Below are 13,046 nucleotides of genomic sequence, written 5' to 3'. Positions count from 1 at the left end.
TTAGCATCCAGGCTTTGAGACTTTCCTTTCCCACAGCAGCCACTTGTGCTCCTTCAAAGTGCACTGTAAAGTTCAGGGAACCTCTAGAGCAGCCCATAATGCAGCACATAGACCTGCTTGGAAGGACCGGGGGAACATCCAGCAACACTTGGGCCTTTTGGATCCCAGACTACATGTTGGGTTGAAGACACAATCCCAGAATGTGTCGTCTGCCCCATAAATGGAAATTGGGAGAGGAAATCCCTACACATTTATGTGTGGAAGAGTAGAGTGGGTGATCCATAAATAGATATTGGCCTAAATTCAGAGATGGGCCTACCATGCATCAAGGTGAGGTGTCCCTCCTCAGGAGGCAGATTATGATCACCAGAAAGGGCAGCAGAATAGGAGAAAGACAGATCTGACCACTCTTCAAATGACCCCCTGGAAGAGCTCTCTGGGCTCTTGTACAGCTCCTGTTCTTTTCAGTGGCCCTTATTTATTTATTTATTTATTTATTTATTTATTTATTACATTTCTATACTCTTTCTATGAAAGAGCCCATTGCATCAAGGACAAGTCCTAGCTTGAAATGATTTTGGGAATATTTTACTTGCCCAGCCTACATGATATAGGACTTAGTAAACAACAGCAAGTCTCCATCTTTCAGTCTTCTGCTTCGAGGACTCCACATACTCCTCTACGACAAGGAGCTGGCTCTTCCAGTTCCATTGGCAAACAAAGGTCAGGGCCCACTGACACTGATGCCTGAACTGGGTGTTTCTTATTGGATGGCAGGTAGCTATGAGCCACCATTCTCAATTTCCCACAATGCAAAGGAGTACTGCTCCAGGGCATTGTGGGAAATGAATAATAGGAACAGCCAGGAGCCAATCAAAGAAGTTGCTGCCTGACACCAATCAGAGAGTGCCATTGCAGCTGGGAACCACAGGCAGAGGATGCTTACCCCACCCCACCCCACCAAGCTTGAAGCCAGCCCTTAGCAGCAAAACAATATCCAATCAAGGTGGATTTCAGAGAGTAGCTTTGTTGAAAAGGAGGGGGAGATAGTACCTTTGCACATGGTACAGTTAGATGAAAACAGCTGGGTGAACGCTGTGATTCCACAGGACAATTGTGGAGGGGGGGAATGCAGAATGTGGTACTGGGTATAAACCTGAAAATCTCAGCTTTCAATTTTTAAAAGAAAGAAACTTTCTAGCCCTATGGCTGCAGATTTAGGCATAAATCCAATGTAGCATTAGTGAAGCAAATTGCTGTGCTAGGTGAGCCTCACTGCCTTTTCCCGTTGCGCAAGAAGCTGTGCAATGGGAACTCATGTCGGATTCTCCTCTTGCAAATAGTTTGGAACTTGGAACTTTTCTGCTAGTGCAACATCTTATTGTATTAGTGGAATGACACCCTGGATACAACCCATATACTTGCATGCGTGGGACAATCTCCGAGGGATCTATTATTATTATTTCCTTCTGGTGGCTGAAGCAATAGGACGTGGCATGTGTGAAGGAGCACCTACCATATTAAAACAGTGAGCACTATTTCACAGGTAAGCCAAAACTGGAACATGGCAATGTTGGGTTGTTTCCTACTAATAATCCTGTTCTCCTACAGCTGTAAAGGCCACATTTGCCAATATTTACCTTGTTATCGCTTATGTACATCTTGTGCCTTCGGTATTTGAGCTTCTGTTTGTATATTTGTACAGTATCTGCTACCACTCAACCCTCATGCTCAGCACAATCAACAGTATCACAGAGCCAGTGCAGAAAAATGAAATACTTGAGGTTTGACAGAGAAATTTCACATTCTGTTCTAACGAAGATTTTTAAGTGTAACTCTGCTTAAGTGAAAACGAAAGAGAGAGATCCCTTCCATATAATATACAATAAAGTAATAAACATATCCTGTTGCCAGCTATAGCTGTGGTTGTTGAGGTTAGTACTTTTCCAGTTAAATATCTTTGGAAAACCAAACACTTTAAAGCATGAAATAATTTGATTTATCTATAGCAGGGGTAGATTGTCTCTAGGCTTGTGGGATCCCCTTTGGGTTTTACTAGAACGTTGAAGTCTACTAACTGGAGCCAAGCACAAAACAGGAGCTTGGGTTGGGCAGACCCAGATAACAATGATGGATTGGGGGCAGACCCATTTACCTTCTGCCCCCCATGAACCGTACACTGCAATGCCCTACATATAAAAATTCAAGTCTGCATCTGAGTCATCGCAGATTAGGGATTGCAACAGCGTAAACCAGTAGATCCTGCTCTACCTTCTGCCCATCTCTGATCTACAATCCCGTGCTTGGGGAGGTGGGAGATTCCATGGCAGAACAACCATATTTTAGCTCTGGAGCTGGTGAAGTTTTGGATTAATGTCGTAGTCATAAGAACATAAGAAAAGCCGTACTGGATCAGGCCAAGGGTCCATCTGGTCCAGCACTGTTTTCACAAAGTGACCTAACAGCCGTTGACCAGGGACCCACACAAGCAGGACATGGTGCAACAACACCCTCCCACCCATGTTCCCCAGCAACTGTTGTATATAGGGGATTCTGATACTGGAGGTCATGTCAGGGGAATAATGGGCAATGGATTTTGTAGATGAACAGCTGCACCAACATGCCCCTTGAAAGCCCTGCTTTGCGAACCAAGCAAAGTGGAACACTGCTGGTGGGACATCAGAGCTTATCAAGGAGTCACCAGTAATGTAGATGTCTTCCCACTGGCAGATCTCCCTCTTTGTCAGTAGAGCTGGACACGTGACACTTCCTACTGCTTCCCAGAAAATATAGGATTGCTCTCTGTTGCCATATGTCCTAATTCACCTGAACATGCAACATATATACATGTGTAATGACCAACAGGCACCTAAGGCCAGATCTACCCCAAGCAGGATATACTTCTAGGAAAGCGGTATGGAAGCAGTATACAAGAGGCAGGAGCCACGCTACTGCTTTATAGTGGTATTGAAGTGCATTGACAACTGTTGGGACCCATAGACACAGACTATATACCGCTTTCATAGTGCTATATCCTGCTTGGGGTGGATCTGGCCTTAGTGGGCCTTTAACCAGATAGATGTGGTGCATATACACTGTGGAATTATGCATTATGCCAGGGGTGTTGAACTTTAGGCCTGCAGGCCAATCCAGCCCTCGGGGACTTCCCAAAAGGCCCCACCCCTTTCCCCTGGCTCCACCCCCTTTCCCCTGACCACTGATGTTAGGTATTTTTCTGGCTTTTGTGCACTTCTTTCCTCATTCTAAAAGCTTGAAATGCCTCTCCTAAAGCTTAATGAGTAGCAGTAAGAGCTGGTATTTGGGGGACGCCTCTCTTTCCTTTAGCTTTGTACTGTTTGCCTTTGGCTCCATCCTCTACTGGAATGTCCCCTGCTCCAGAACTTTGAGATTGAATTCTGCCCTCAGCCTTAAAGGTTTGCTCTTACTGAAATGTTGAATAACTACTGCTCAGATCGGGAAATTAACTCAAACCCCCATTCAAAGTACACAAACTGTACTTTAATTTTGTTCTCAAAAACATACACATATGCACATTAATTACAAGCCCATGGCTGGTTGGTACACCCACCTATCCACCCACATGGGTCAGTCTATCAGTTCTATTAGGCCTAACTCAAAAAACAGAAAAAGAGGGAAATTAGCCTTTACCAAATCAGGATCAAGACAACACTTCTAACCCCCATTGGTTTCAATAGGAGATCGAAGTGTATGTTTAAATCCTTCCTGCTGAAGTCAACCGGACTTAGAAGTGCTTAATTTTGGCTGGATGTGCCTTTGCTTTTTAAGGAGATCTGTTAAGTTGTGCTTTTAGAGATTGTCGGCTCTGTCTTCAATAAAAAGGGGGGAAGAAAAGTGGAACTACTAATTTAGTTCCTTTAAAAGGCATCTATTTTCATGCACATTAAATCCATCTGTCTCTGAAATGTAGGCCTTTCTTCAGTATGTAATTTGATAAAACACAAAAGAAAAGCCATGGAGCCCTGAGCAGAAGTAGTGAGACAACAGCTCAGAAGCTCAATATGGCTCAGTAAGTGGGGGGGAGGGGGGAGGGAGAGAGAACGAACTGTATATTTGGAAATATACAAACATTAAAAATACATCGTCCACAACCAGGTTTGACTCAATCTGTCCTTTAGTGACAGCTAGAAAAAAAAAATAAGAGGGAAAAAATAATATATGCTAAATAAACTGTGCAGAGCCATGGCAACTATTTGTTTTCAAATCACAGTGGAGCTGAACTCCTCGGCAGTGATGGCTCCGGGATTTTGACGGACATTGAGCAAGGCCCCCTCAATGCCTGCCTCCCCGCTCCTTTAGTGAGTCTACTTCTTGCCACCATTGTCACTAACTGCTCTCGCTCCTCGTCTTTTTTCTCCTCTTTTGCTACCATTTCCTTCTTTGACAGGCAGAGAGCAAACAGGCCCTGGCTTCTCCTGCTGTGCCTTCTCACCACCAACATTGTGCGGCCAGAGCGAGAGCAGGTTGCAATTCCCGGGGGCTCTTTGTCGGGGGGGGGGCTGCTGGGGTGTTGGCCCTCAACAGGCGCACGACTCTGGCTACCTTCTAGCCCTGCCCCTAGCCCACACTGCAGCTTGCTCCCATTTCAGCATTGCTCCAGCTTGCTGATGTGGGTAGGAGGTCCTCTCACGTGATTTAAGGCCAAGGACATCACACCTCTTTCAGCCCATGGGCCGAGTTCAATTTTAGAGAATCTCTCAAGAGCCACACTCCAGAGATGGGTAGCAAAAGAGGGTGGGGCCAAAATATTAGCATATTTTAGCTTAAGGCACTTACATCCAGAAACGAAGCCTTAGGAGAGGCATTTCAGCCTCTTAAAATGAGGGTGGGGGGAAGTTCACAAAACCCAAGAAATAATCACTGGGCATGTCTACACCTACGGGTGTAGAGGGCCAGAGAGGGGGTGAACCTGGACTTACCTACTTCCAGAATCATCGCCCTGTGTCTACATGTGATACACAATGTCCTGGGAGGAAGAGGACGTCATGCCTGCCATTTTGTTTTTTATCAAAAAAGAGTGCACGAGTGCTCAAACGTGAAAGGTAAGTTTTTTTGAAAAAACCCAATCCCGATCACCCTATCCCTGCGAAGAGCCAGGACAAACCAGGAGAGCACCCCACACCTCCCACAGTCTCAGGATCATCCCGAGACCGTGGGAAAAACTGGGATTAATGTGTAGGGCCATAACCTGGGGAAAGGAAGGGTTCTTCCCTCCCTGCTCCTGGGATCCCCTGTGTGCCATGTGGATGCACAGGGACGATCCCCAGGATATCACCCCATCTAGACATGCCTACTGGTTGTGGGCAATGGGTGAAACAGGGCAGCATCACTCAGAACAGTTTAGCACGAATAAAAATCACAAAATTAGAAATTTTGTTACATTAAGTGGTATATTATTATAATTAATAATAATATCACAACAAGAGTATCGGAGATAACTGCATGGATTCTTCCAGGGGACTCCATGGCTGGATCTGGAACCTTCATGGGCTGGATTAGATTTCGGGGCAGAGCTTCTGCACACCAAGCAGGATGTATCACTTTGAAAATGGTTCAAAAACTGTGCACGGAGTGTGTCCTGGTCTCCAACAGTGGTCACTAATGTTATAAGACATTTTAAAGCAATGGTGTACATCCTGCCCTGGTTTGAGACTTTAAAGGTTAAAAGCAACACTTAAAATTGGTCTCAGATATGCACTGGCAGCCAATGTAGCTGGTGGTGTCATATAAGTGTCACATGAACTGACCACACAACCCTCAGAAATAGCTGGGCAGCCATTTTCTGCATCGGGGAAGGAAAAAGATACAATACAATGGAGGCAGGTGTAACAGCTCTTCAGATTAAAAAAAATATTTTACCATTTTAGCAGGGGAATCAGAAATGGGAAAGCCACATTCTGTCTTGAAACAGTGAATGAATTTTAAGAGAACTGGGAATGGCTTAAGAGAAGTTTCATTTCCCATGCTGTAATGCACTCAGATTTCTTTTGTCCCACTGTGGTTCAAAGAAGTACTTCCAGCTTTTTAAAACAATATAAAACCACTACAAACACACTATACCAGAAGCAAGTCAGTTAAGTGTGCACATCACTTTTTACAGAATGCATTCCTCTCTCCATCACAAAAAACATCATCATCATCATCCATCTTATGCCACTCCAGCAGGGGTGTACAAAGTGGGTCTTCTCTGCCTCAAAACTTGAGCCAGAGCTTCATTGAGATTATTCTCTGTCCTGATTTCAGAGTGGCTCCCTTTGTTCCACTCCATCGGATTACCCGTTGTAGAACCACCCATTTTCGGATAACGGCTTGTCAATGGAAACTAATCAAATGCTTACACCTCATTATTAAAGATAAATATATGAAACTTGGCACAGTGATAGCTCTTAAGGAGGCATGCCAAGTTTATTGCAGATCCATTCATGCCTTGATATTTTAGGAATTTTTAAATTTCCCCCTCAAACCATTATCCCCCTTAAACAAACATACACACATACACACACACACACACACACACACACACACAGAGAGAGAGAGAGAGAGAGAGAGAGAGAGAGAGAGAGAGAGAGAGAGAGATTAATCCACCCTTGCACATTTATGGAGGGAGCTTTTATCCTTTACTTTGCTGATGCAGAGCTCCACTGCTGCTGGTGGAAGTTTCTACTCCAGCCTTCTCCAACCTGGTGCCCTCCAGATCTATAAGATGGACCCCCTTCCCTGCAATGGAAGTGCAGCCAGCCAACAGGAGTAATAGTTTAACTGGAATAAAGAGCCTGCCTGTGCCTGACTCAGGTGTAGAAGCTTTCTCAATCATAATGCCAGCCAGCCCAGCAGTCCTTTCATCCTGTGGAAATATGAATGATTGACTTCTATGAGTCTGAGCAGATACACACTCCATCTGTGTTTCATGGATTGTCAGGTGCCTTTTGTTCCGTTGTCTGCTCATTGGTGAAAACAGATATTTTTTTTCCAATTTCCTGAATTTGCACAAATTTACACTTGCAAAAATGTGCAAATTCCCCCTCTCCCAAATGCATAAATCCCCCTCCACAAAATGTGGAACACAAACACCCCGGAAATGCACATTTTCATGCTTTAATCTATGGGGGAAATGTGCATTTTCGGCTGGTGTTTTTTTTTATTTCATGTATTTTTCTACAATTAAATTTGCAAAAAACTCTGGAAAGTAAAAGAGAGAGAGAAGGATCCACAAGTCCATGGAATCTATTCAACTTGGAAGCAGCTGGTCCCCTGTGGAATCCATAGGTCAGTTTCACAGAAATCCAAATCCATTTGATTCCGTTGCAGATTTCTCTGACATCCCTACTCTGCCTTCTGGTGTTCTGCTCACTGTCACTTGTGGTGATTGTGAGGGGTGGGAGAGGTGAAACTTGCATCATAAAGATGTCAGGATATGGAGTAAGTAGATGTTGCCGAGTCTGGAGAGAGGAACTCAACACAGGGCTGCCGTTTCCATTGGCAGCCATGTCTTCCATCCCACAGACTGCAGGACTACAGTAGCACATGCAGGATACCAGGTGCATTGTACAGACATCTGGATTAGTCCAACGGTTGAACTAGACATGACTAGGAGCCACATATAGTGAGCTCCTTATCATTTAGACTCTGTGTTGCTGCTGTCTATAGCATAGAGTCTAAAGGATAAGGAGCTCACAGAGAAGGCAGAAGACTGCCTTCCTCCCATTACATCACAGTTTCTTTAAGCCAGGGGAACCTAGGGCTCTCCTGTTGCTGTTGGATTCCAAATCCCATCAGCCTAAGCCAACTTGGCCAATAGTCAGGCATGATGGGTCAGAGTCCAGCAACCTCTGGAAAGCCACAGGTTTCCCCTCCCCCCTTTAAGCAATTTTGACTCTGCCCAGTTCTCTTCCCATATCAGAACTGGACTGGAGGGGAAACCGCTTACAGTAGTAGAGATGAAGGAAGGAAGGCAAGAATGGCTGTCACTTCCCTCCCCCATCTACTCTTGTTCATGCAAAGCAGGTCTGGATAATTTATAGGGATCGAGGCTGCACACCGGAGGCTGCACCTCCCACCAAATGGGCCACCAAAACTTGGCAGCCCAGAAGGGGAAAGTCGTGTTTTGTTCTTGAAAGCGAGGCACGCCGAGAACCACACTCCTGGGGGGCTTCCAGGAGCAAAATTCAGCTTCAAAACACAGCCTGTGCTGCTAAGACATCTTATTTTAAAGAAAATCAGCCACTTCCTTCCCACGGCTGCCATTTGAAGGCTGTGGCAGGAAGGGGTACAAAAAAGGCTGTGGGTTGCATTTGGTCCACAGGCCACAGGCCTGTCTCAGATGAAAATAATATTTATTTTATTCATTGTTCAAATTCATATACCATTTTCCACAAAGGTATCAGAGCAGTGAACCTAAAAATACAATGGCTTAAAAATAACCATAACTATAACAATAAAAACAACACAATACAAATTAATCAGCAATAAAACAGCACACTCGGCTGTGTGCTACAAACCAGAGCTGGCTGGATCACACTTCAGAGAAGGGCTGTGTACAGAGATGAGTTTTAAGAAGATGTCTGAATGTCAGAACTTGGGGTGGGGTGGCATTCTTATCCCCTGCTTTATATAAAAACAGAGCAAATGTGCTCTCAGTTACTCTGCCATCTCTAGTTTGGCCCTAAGATCAGATATTTTGGGTGCAGTCTTATGCATGGCCTCATCTATTCTACACCATGCAGGATATTGCGCTATGAAAGCAGTATATAAAAGGCAGGAGCCACACCAAGCAGGATATAGCGGTATGAAAGCGGTTTATGGTATGTGTCAATGGGCCCCAACAATTGTCAGTGCACTCCAATACTGCTATAAAGCAGTAGTGCAGCTCCTGCCTTTTATATGCTGCTTTCATACCACTTTCATAGTGCAACATCTTGCCTGGTGTAGATGAGGCCCATGTTTAGACAGAAAAAAAGTCCTACAATTCCCAGCATCCACCAGCCTGCATGGTTGGCTGGGGAATACTGGGAGTTGTAGGACTTTTTTTTTTTTTTGTCTAAATATACATAGGGTTGTGCCCTTAAGCCCCAGACCCAGTTACATGAAGAAACTAAATTCTTGCATGACATATTTTTGGTTTGGACAAACACCAACATCCCACTTCTAAAGCACAGGTTGAAAATAGTAACATTGGGAACTATATCCTACACTGGACCCTTGGTCCATCTAGGTCAGTATCGTCTACACATTGAGCAGTCATGGCTCTCCAGATTTTCTGAGATGTGTCTTTCCAGTCCTTCTTGAAGAAGGAACCTGCGACCTTTTGGATGCCAAACATGGGGTCTACCGCTGAGCTTCAGCCCTCCCCTACAAAGCTTGAGGCAAATGCAAATTAAAGCTACAATATTTATTTTAGGGTATCAGATCACTGTCTTAATAATTGCAATATGAGAGGAAAGAAATCAAGGGTACAAAGTTTACTTCACTGATTGCTAGCATGGAAGGATTTTTCATTGCACTTCCATCCTAAAGCACGAATAGGACTTGCAATTACATTATTTCTTTATTTATACTTTCGGGCAGATTCAGGACTGTTTATGACTGTCAAAAACTCCCCCTTTTTTTTTAATGGAGTGCTGAAATTTTTATTTCAACCAGAAACCGACAACAGGAACAATTCCATTTCTACAGCCTTCTGAATCAATTGTAACTCCATTCATGCTCACAGCTGATAGCGCCACTGACTTCGTTGGTCTAAGTCGTCATCACACACGGAACATTGACACCGCTCGCAAGAGAATTTAATTTAAAGCACCCTCAAAAACCACAGGTCAGTTATATATTCAGCTAGAAAATTCAGCATTTGTACATAAATAAAAGAAACGCACACAAAGAGGAACTGTCACCAAAAATTTATGTTGCTTGAGAGTGTGTCTAAGGTTTTATGTGCTATACAGAGTTTGAAAGCTGCGCCGTAATTTTTATTGAAGTTTTATGAGGAGAAAGAAGCCACTTTTCTTCTTGTAACACACATACACATATAGAAGAATTTCCTGTTACACCATTCTAGGACATATATAGGCTTGGAAGATTTACATTGGTAATAAACCAGTAGATGCTGATTTTGATTAACAAAATGCTTGTCCGTTTGAGTTATTTTCTGACAATTTGAAAAGGGAAGGATCTCACTTGTTTCTAAATAAGAAACGTATTCTATTCAGTTGGATTTAAGAACTTAGTCCCATCAGGGCTGGCATGTCATCAATCTTGCTGAGAGGAATGGTATATCATCATGTGTCTTCAACCCAGTGGGGGGGGAACGACTACTGACGTCGTTTTCAATGCACATGGCTGGAGCCTTGCTTTCTAGCCACTCTGCTTTAATAAAGAAAGAAAGATGCTTAAAGTCAGCCCTTCGGATCACCTTATAGCAGAAGGTTTTTGTTTTGTTTTTAAATGCTAAATCCATGTGAATTTTTCTGGAAAACCCTTCAGGAAAATGGAACAGAACGGATGAATGGATTAACACCAGTGTTCAGCTAAGGGTAGTGGAGGCGGGCGGCTCCAATTTCGGTGGGGCTGTGAATCCATTCTGGGTTTCAGTCAGACCAGATGGAACTCTAAAGCAGCTGTAGAAGGTTCTGAAACTATTTAGGGGTGGGGTTCAGGACCTTGGATAGCTCTTTTAGAGTTCTTTAGAAATTGGGAGTTTTGTGGAGGAGGAGGAGGAGGAGGAGGAGGAGGAGGAGGAGGAGGAGGAGAAGAAGAAGAAGAAGAAGAAGAAGAAGAAGAAGAAGAAGAAGAAGAAGAAGAAGAAGAAGAAGAAGAAGAGCTGGCTCCTTGAAGCTTAATAGTTCAGACTGACATCCCCTTATTAATCATACTTGAGAGATGAGGAGTGGCAGGACCATTTTTTGTTCATTTGAAAGGCAAAGCTATACAACAGGTGAATACCAACAACTGATCTGTTCACTATTTTCCTTGCAATTGCTGGTTTAAAATGGCACAGTTTCCCTATGCTCAGCCGCATTGTTGGGCCTCATACAAAATGGGGGCCAGAAATTTGTAATCCCATTTTTGTGCCACTAGCACTGATTAACAGTACATTTATGGGCCCAATTCAAAGTGGTGTTAACCTTTAAGGTCCTAAATGGATTGGAACTGGGTTACTTTAAGGACTGTTTTCATCTGAGTACACCAGTATAGTCCTGCCTGGGCATTAAAATCAGTTTCCGAGGCCCTGCTCATCAGCCTGCTCATAAAATCTGTTTGACTGGCAAGCCCAAGAGACAGGGCCTTCTCAGGGACTGAGAAGTGGTGTAGTGGAGCCAGGACCCACAGGGTCAAAGCACCAGGACATTTTCATTAGCAGAGATGCTGATGTCACCTGCCACCGTCTTCAGGATTGTCTGTTTCCTCTGAGTTTAGCCACCACCCTAGCTGGAGTGAGAAATAGATGGAGGGTTAGATCCTGGATTTGTCTTCTGCAAGGGGACGGGTTCTTCTGTGAGAAGAAGGGTCATGCTTCCATAAAGGCCCTCTGCCCAATTTTGGGGGATCCCCCCACCTAACTCATTCCATTCAGCAGGGTCTCTTTGTTCTCTGTGTAGTATTTCCAGTGGGCTGAAATGACATTCTGCAAGGAGTAGGTGAGGGTCCACATGCACCAGCACAATTGATCCAGCTTAAATCTGGATCCAACCCCAAATATGCAAACTGAACTGTGAATAAACCTTGAAAAGATGCCTAAGGATACAAAACAAAACAAAAAATAGCATGAAAATAGAATGAATCGGTTAGTAGTGGGAGTAAGAAGCTGCAGTTATGAAGGGATCAAGATAACACAGAGAAAGTCTAGGAAAGCAGCCCTAGAGACCGAGATGCCTCAAGGGAAATGGAGAAAGTGAGAGGAAAGATCAGAAGATTACAGGAAAACAGTAAGTGTAGACCTGTTGGCTCTGGCTCACATTTGTTTATTTTTGTAATAAACACACTAACTCAAGGAAGCCTGGAGTTCACCAAAAGACAACTGGAAATAATTAACCAGAAATACTATATGAAAGACTTCCCCCCACCCCCCAGCTCCTTATAAAGAAACACACACACACACACGTTCAAACACATAAAATGGATGGACAGTCAATAGCTTCTTAGTTTTCTCATTCAGTTTACAGACTATCTGTTAGCAAACTTCACATCTGGCGCATACTTCAGCCATGTCAGAACTTCAAGGAGAGGAGGGGGGGAGAAAAAGGGGGGGGAAACCTCCTGTCCCCACTTCCAGTAGCAGCGTAAGCTTAAACTGATCTGAGCACTTTCACTGTAAACCGCGATAATGGCCCGAGGCCTGTAATCATGCCTAAATATCATCAGTCCCATATGAGGCCAATGACTTAGCAGGCCACACAGCTATCCAACTACACTACCATTAAACCAACTTGAAGTCATGGCCAAGCTCTGAAGAAATACCACCAGAGGCAAGAAATTAAATGTTTAAAGCTGGCGGAAAGGCCTCTGCTACCTCCATCATCCTCATCAAAACGTATTAATCAAGTGACCATGATACAAAAAATAGATCAGAAAGAGCCATGTTCAGAGGGTGAGTATAGCTTAGTTCTCCACCATTAGATACCCGGTGTTAAATGTTCACATTACGTTGAAATTGGAACCATCCAAGCAGAGAACAAGCAGAAACTAGAATTGTTGGCAAATAGCCTCTTGAAATTCTCCATCCTATTGGGGGGCAGAGAAATTGGGGGAGCAATTTCACTGATTTTTTTCCAACTGGGGGGAGAAATTCTCAACAGTTTCTCACGGTTAGGGCTCAGCATTGCTAGGGTTTGTAGCACAGCTTCTTTCTTTTTTTCTAAGGGTTGTTTTTTGGGGGGTAGGGGTGGGGGTGTTGTGCTGTCACTGCAAGCAGCAACAGCAGCAACTGTGTTGGCAGGCTGGCCCCCATTTTGCATCCGCCAGAATCCAGGTGTGAGAGGACAGAGTTGTATGGAATTCCAGGGAAAAGGTGAAGC

Source organism: Elgaria multicarinata, chromosome 6 (assembly GCF_023053635.1).
Source record: "Elgaria multicarinata webbii isolate HBS135686 ecotype San Diego chromosome 6, rElgMul1.1.pri, whole genome shotgun sequence".
In the NCBI taxonomy this organism is placed as follows: Eukaryota; Metazoa; Chordata; class Lepidosauria; order Squamata; family Anguidae; genus Elgaria; species Elgaria multicarinata.
This window is presented reverse-complemented; position numbering follows the sequence as displayed.